The 7,500-nt window shown below is 51.8% G+C and overlaps 1 protein-coding gene across 1 annotated transcript in view; it reads right to left on the reverse strand.

Annotated features, from left to right (window-relative positions):
- Positions 1–7,500, reverse strand: part of LOC307087658 (zinc finger matrin-type protein 4-like) — a gene marked incomplete at both ends in the record, with an annotated part of 63,828 nt that overhangs the window by 27,271 nt on the left and 29,057 nt on the right. The window lies entirely within an intron of this gene.

Here is a 7,500-nt window from a genome sequence, read left to right on the forward strand (position 1 = left end):
ACACACAGGCACAAACACAGACACACACACAGACACACACACACACACACACACACAACATACGCACACACACACACACACACACACAGACACTCACGAAATCAAGCGTCTATTCAACCCTCTCTCTTGTCATGTGAGGTGACACCCTGGGAGTTTGACTCCCAAGAACACAATCAGTTACACCAGAACCTGTGAGCAATGGGGTGGGGTGTGTGTGTGTGTGTGTGTGTGTGTGTGTGTGTGTGTGTGTGTGTGTGTGTCTGCGTGTGTGTGCGTGTGTGTGTGTGTGTGTGTGTGTGTGCGTTTGCTTGTGCATGTGAGTGTGCACGTTTGGCTCTTTCATCCATCTGTCGGAGATTCAGTGTATAAGAGGAACCACTAGACACTAAATAATTTCATCCCAGCATGACTTAGTGGTTATTTGATGGATTACTTTCCATTAGCAAACTATTCAACCCTTTGGAAGACGTCTATTAGTTATAAAGAAAAGGTCCAGCCAAATATGTGAGACTCATTGGAATACGCCCTGATCCATCTCGTACAAATTGGTGTTCTTTCGCGAAATAATAAATGCAAATATATTTAAGGGTGACATTACTCATCTACTTTAAAGCAGACATGAAATTCATTTCCAGAATTAAGTCTGTTTGATCGTATTCTGAGAACTATTTTGGTACAAAACGATTACACGTAAAATTAAAATAGCTAGCAAAAAATAGTCATTGACATGGACTAGTGTTGTAGAAATGTGCAAATGCAGGGAAGAAATTGGAGGAATGTGCAGTGAATCAGAATCAAGAGACAACACAAAGTATAGTAGCGAAGTGGCCCCATGATTTCAGAAGGTTTTTCAGTGTTTTAAAATCTGGTATTTGTTCAAGAAGTTGTGAACTCTTTTCCTGGTGAGGCCTTTCCCGGAGAAGTTTGGCCAAGGTGTAAGAGGTTCACGCAGTCGCTGCTTTCATTTAATAAAAACGGGTGCCAAGGTGATGTCGCGAGAACAAACGACAACATAAATCACGCTAAGCATTTCGCCCGGCCAGTGTTGGGTATGCCTCCCGGAGGTGTGATGATGTGTGTTTGCTCTTTAAGGAACTGGGTTTACCACGCAGCTTCCCTACACGCGCCAGGTTACCATGGTAACCTTAGATATTTCATCTTTAAGTCAGACACCCCCGTCGCCCTTCCAGAGGCGGGAAGGGTAGCGCACAGCCCCAGCCCACCGCCGGCCTATCGTGGCCCACGATTCAATTCTTGGCCAGGTCATTCTTGTAAAAGAGATTTTAAATCTAAATGATTTGTTTCTTCTCTGGTTAAATTAAGTATTGATTGATTGATTTAAAATGGGAGGGGGGGGGGGGCGCGTTAAGCCTCACATTATCGGACGCATCGATTTATCTCGGCCTGGAGTCGCTCGGCCGCAGAGCACAGACTGTCACCATCTTTGGATTCACTTCTTGGAATCGAGAAAGACATGTTGAGAGAGGGAGCGTCTAGTAGAGAGTGGCGATAGTGGGGGCATCCGTGGCACAGCGGTTAAGGAGTTGGACCTGTAACCGGCCGACCGGCAGGCAGAAATGTGGACGGGGGGAGAAGTTGTGCAGCAACTCTCCTAGGCACCCGAAACCCCCACCTGCTCCCCGGGCGCTGCACTGCGGCTGCCCACCGCTCCGGGTGTGCCGGTGGACCCCCGTGTGTGTCACTCCTCAAGTGCAAATGTGTATGTGTTCACCGGTCAAAAGCAGAGAAAGAATTTCTCCCAAAAAGGGACAATAAAGGATAACTTCAACTCATTGCGGTGGTGCCACCCCGTGGTTCCAACCCCCGAGCGAGTTCTGCCTCAGCACGCGGCCGAGTCGACAGCAGCAGAAGGCCTCACTTTGGGTTAAGTGCTCCCTTAGCGCACACATTAGCTAGTGCCCAGCTGGACCCTAATTGGATCTCCTCTCCACTGCGACGGCCGGTGGGAGGGGAGGGTGTTCTGGCTGTGCACACACACTCACACTCTCTCTCTTGTGATTTGTGCTGTCCTCTCATCCTGTGGAGCCAGGGGCCGGAGACCCCGGAGACGCTGAACACACCTCAGTCCAGCCCAGCCCTGGCTGCTCTCAGCGCTCCCCTCTCTCTGGTGTCAGCGAGCATCTGTCTTCATACAGGCTTTAAATCGAGGCCTACCCTTGCATCTGGCGGTGCAGAGTTTCTATTGTCGCCGTTCTTTGTTGTCTCTGAATGAAGGAAGGAATGAAGGATTGCTGGTATTATAAACAACAAACGACGACGATGATGAAAGCACCTGAGACCAATGTTTCACTTCTGGGTGCTCATCGTAGCTCCATCCTGTCCAGGTTATGTGTGTGTGTGTGTGTGTGTGTGTGCGTGTGTGTGTGTGTGTGTGTGTGTGTGTGTGTGTGTGTGTGTGTGTGTGTGTGTGTGTGTGAATGTAAGTTATGTGTTGTTTCTATGAATGTATGTTTGTTCTATGACGTGCGTTGTATGCATGTGTACGAGCAAAACACCTGTGTGTGTGTGTGTGTGTGTGTGTGTGTGTGTGCGTGCGTGCTTGTGTTGACTGTGTGTCATGTGTTGTTTCTATGTATGTGTGTTTGTTCTATGTAGTGTATTGTATGCATGTTTATGCGCACAACAAGTGTGTGTTTGTGTGTGTCTGTGCGTGTGTGCGTGCACGTTTGTGTGTGTGTGTGTGCCCGTGCGTGTGTGCATGTGCATCTGACGGCGAGTCCACCCTGCAGCTCGGATCCTGCCCGGTGCGTGTGAAGGCGAGCTGCTGAACGTTTGCGGGAGTGGAGGAAAGATCAGCCGAACATAAGAGCATAAGACCGCCGTCACTTCCTGTCCCGGTCACTTCCTGTCACAAGAACGAATCTCCTTCCCCCCGGCGATGCCGCGGTCCCCGCCCCACCCCTAGCCCCTGGAGGGGGCGCGCGGTCTGGACCGGGCTAACCAGAGCTGACGGGCTAATAAGCTGACAGGCCAACAGGCCCATCAGCCACCCGCCCGTGCCCACGCAACCTGCACACAGCGCCGTGTGTCTGCTGCAACGCCGTGCAACGGACACGGTGTTGTGATGGCCGTGAGGGAAACGTTTCTCTGATCCGATAAGGGTCTGCACCATGCGTTGAGGTTGCATCGAGTTCATCTTACAAAACACTGCAGCACCGAGAAACAAGAACGACGACGGAAACTAATACAAAACAAATGTTTATATATTTCATGACGGCAATGCCGTCTACGCTTCGCCTTATGGGCTTGTCCCGTGCGCGAGAGCGCATGCACGTGAGAGCGCGCACCCCGCTCTCTACCTGTCCAGTTCAATCTGGAAGCTTCCGTCCCTCCGAGTGCGGTGATGGAAGCCAGAATGTCGGCCTGGTCCGGTATACCGGCTAAGATGGAGGATTCCAACACGCTTTGGAAGCGGGGTCTTCCAAACTGCTGTGGTTCTCTCTCAGCAGGGGGAAGATTAGGTTCTATTATTGGACCCCCACCGGGGATCTGTGTGAACAATACAGAGAGCGAGCGCTGCAGAGCTCCCGACACACACACCCGCCCAAGACCTGCTCACGGCTCACAGGAAGTGGAGCTCGTACGTCGCTGCGGAACGGTCCTTTCCTCTGGGTCTGAGGGAGCGTCAGAGGAAGTGGAGCGAGGAGAGCGACGGCGGTAGAGCGCGCGGTGCGTGGGCGTACCCCGAAAAGCGCTGGGCTCACCCCCGTAGACCGCTGCTGAGGGAACAGACGGAGTCAGACGTGCACCGCGGGGGGTAGGCCTCGGAACAGCCTCGGCAGTGGAGGGTGGAGGAAGGATGATGATGATGTCACTTGCTGGATCCGGTCTCTGCCTCAGTGTGTGTGAGGGGCCCAGGGGTGGAGGGGCCCGGAGCAGAGGAAACCAACAACGAGAGACCGCCCCCCCTTCCCTGAGAGAGTGTGTCTTTAATGTTACGCCGCATGCACACACACAAACAGACCCGACGGGACGGGGGTCTCTCTGGGGGGGAGGAACCGTCACCACGACGACAGATGTTCCCGCTCCTTTAGGAGCCTGAGGTGAGAAGGAGCTCGAGCTTTACAACCAGGCGGCATTTTGCTCAAGACGATCGCCTCGCAAAAATGTACCTTCCATCTTCTAAATGTACACACACAAATTTATTTAAATGGCTCCAATCAACCCTGTCACCGACTTGCTGAGGACACACGCCACCCGGTCCATCCAGCCGGCGCCTCTCTCTCCCCTCAACTGTCACATTCTCCGGAGCCAGGAGAAAATGTGTCTCTGCCTCGAAAAAAGATTCCGTCACGCGACGACCCTTTCGGAAGGAGGACAGGTTGCCAGGACGACCGGCCCATCACCGGCAGCGTGTTCGCCTGTCAGTTGGCATCAGCTCAGCCGCGGTGGAGACGACGGCACCACGGGCGCTGGAGCAGACCCCGGGGTACCGGGGGGGGGGGGGGGGGGGCCGGGATAGGGGGGAGAGGGGGAGGGGTCACTGGTTGTATTTTTAGCCACCTCCTAGCCATGACCTGGTAACATCACATTCGTACAGACTCCGCCGCTCCTGAAATCACACAAATCACCGGCTCCTGTGTGAGAGGCCCGCCACGACATGGGGAGGGAGGGGGTTACTTTATGTAAGCCATCAGGGGCAGAGACCCAGAGGGGCGGGGTCAGCCGTGAGCCAGGCGCACACAGCAAACAATTACCTAGAGAGCCTTCAAACAGTCAGCAGGCACACATTCCGTCACGCATGTACACACACACACACACGGCAGCATCCATGTACACACACACACACACACACGCGCCATCACGCATGTACAAACACACACGCATGTAGACACACACACACAATCACGTATATACACATACACACACACACACACAGAAGCAATCAAGCATGTTGACACACACAAACAGACGCACGCACACACACACACACACAAGCACGCATGCACACACTCACACACACTGGGTATAGGTCATACCCACTGTGTTATTGTGTCCCCAGTAGAAGTTTCCTCCAGGGTATTCCTGCTGACCCTTGGTGAACTTTTGAAAGGTCATGAGGTCGTGGGAATCCATCTCAGCATACCCACCCGAAGATACACTTTCTCCAGTCACTGAATGTGCCTCAGACCAAACGGATACAACTCCCTCCATCACCACCGCCTACACATCTACTACCATCAGCTCCTCTAACCCAACCAACATATCCACCACCTTCATCACATCATCTCCATCATCAGAGAGACAGATGAGTAAGCAAACAAGCAGCGATTGAGAGTACAGCAACAGCTTTTCTTGATAATCGTCTCTCTGCTGCCAGAGCCACAGCTCTCCGGGCTGATAATGACTCTGTCTTGGCTTGTACGACATGTCAATTTGAATTTGTCGTTGATCATGTATATCGACATCATCCAAAACTCATCACTCGTCCCTAAACTCAACCCTTTTCCCTCAGGTTATGTTCAAACGTGTGCTGCTTTGCTGTGCTATTCAATTAAATACAACTCAAATAACCTTTGTGCAAGGTGACAGCATTGTACCGCATGTACAGCATTTAAGCTGTGAACCTACAAGCCCTCGACAACAAACAGCTGCATATCATTTATAGTGTGTACGTCTTGTCTAAATGTCCGGGGGTGCACTGGGGTTTGCACCGTTTGAATTCCACTTTGTCTCTGACAGAAGGGGGGAGGTCTCCAGGACCGTTGGGTCCTCTGGGGACCCCCCCCTGGAGGTCCACCGTCTTGTTGCCTGTTGTTCTGCGGCTGTCCGACACGGCCGGCTGATGGGTACAAATTGGAGGGAAGGAAACACATGGCTCCCCGCATACATTAGGCCCCCCGCCAGGCTCCGCAGATGGTGCGGGCCCCCAGCCACCATACAGCCGCTGTCACCATAGCGACACTGGGGCTGTTCTGAGGTTGTTCCCATACAACAGGGCGGCCATTATCGCTGAGTCAAACTCATTCTAACGTTATCGTTGAGTCAGACTCATCCTAAAACTCATTCTAACGTTATCATTGAGTCACTCAAACTCATCCTAACATTATCGCTGAGTCAAACTCATTCTTACGTTATCGTTGAGTCAGACTCATCCTAAAACTCATCCTAACGTTATCGTTGAGTCAAACTTATCCTACAACTCATCCTAATGTTATCACTGAGTCAAACTCATCCTAAAACTCATCCTCATATTATCGTTGAGCCAAACTCATCCTAAAATTCATCCTAACGTTATCATTGAGTCAAACTCATCCTTAAGTATTTCTGTACACCGCCAGCATTTAGTGGGCTGTTTGAGAAAGTCTCGGGGACGCGTTGTGAATATTTTGGGATGAATTAAGAGCCTGAAACAGTTGAATGTTGAAGTGTCCATAATGCATTTGCAGAGCATGTAGGGAGTGTACAGTTCACTGCACCGAGAAGAGGCTACTCAGGAGTGTGCACCGCCGCTTCAAAGAGAGAAAGCCTCCCCAGTAATTATTCAGAGGACCTTTATCCTACACTCAACGTCTTCCCAATATCCGGAAAACTGTCAACAGCAAACAAAGCGTAAATAACCTGGCTGCCTGTCTCCACCGCTTCAAACCCTATCCTCCAACTTCAAACCCCGTCCCCATAAAAGCACACACACACACACACACACCCACACACACACGAGTGTCAGTGTGTATTATCCACCACCCTAGGTCACCTTAGCGTCCTGTCGGCGTCCTGTACTTCATCTCCTGACGAGGGGCTGCGTTTGAATCCAAACGTATTAGCATGCATTAAGCCACATGTAAGGATTTCCTCAGAAGCCGTGAAGGTGACACCAACCGTCACGTTCCCCCCTCATGAATATTCCACGGAGGCCGGACTAAATCCGTCCAATCCGCCTCCGATCCAATCCCCCACGATGACGGCTGATTGGACGGCGTACAGCCATACATCAAACACAAAGCAAAGCCATAAGTTAGCGTTACAAAGCCGCGGCAGCCGAGCAGATAGTAACTGACAGAGAGGCGGAGGAAAGCGCTGTCGCCTTTGATCTTCAAATGCGCCGAATTAGCATCAGAAAACCGAAGGTCTCTCTCTGCCTTTTGGCACGCCTCCCGTATCCGTGTTTGCGTAACTTGTGAGTTTGTCGGCTTGTCCCTTCGGAGGGAGAGAGGGAAAGGGGAACGAGATCACAGCGACCCAGCGGCGGATGAAGAGAGCCCGGGATGTCTTGGCGTTCTCCTCACAACACTGACACTCACATTCAGTCACCTGTCATCAACGAGATCCGTCCGTTCATTCACACATCGGAGAGCGGGTCGACCATGCAGGTCTTCCGTGTTTTGCTCTTCTTTCCTATCTTGCTAAGAGGGGAGATGTGTGCTTAAACGACTTAATTAGGGTCGACGGCGGCACCCAGTCTACCTGTACCAGTAAGGCCCAGTCCTAACTGCATTGACCTGGGTTTGATTCCTGCCAGCGGTCCTTTGCTGCATGTCC

This window comes from Pollachius pollachius, assembly GCF_949987615.1.
Source record: "Pollachius pollachius genome assembly, chromosome: 1".
Lineage (NCBI taxonomy): Eukaryota > Metazoa > Chordata > Actinopteri > Gadiformes > Gadidae > Pollachius > Pollachius pollachius.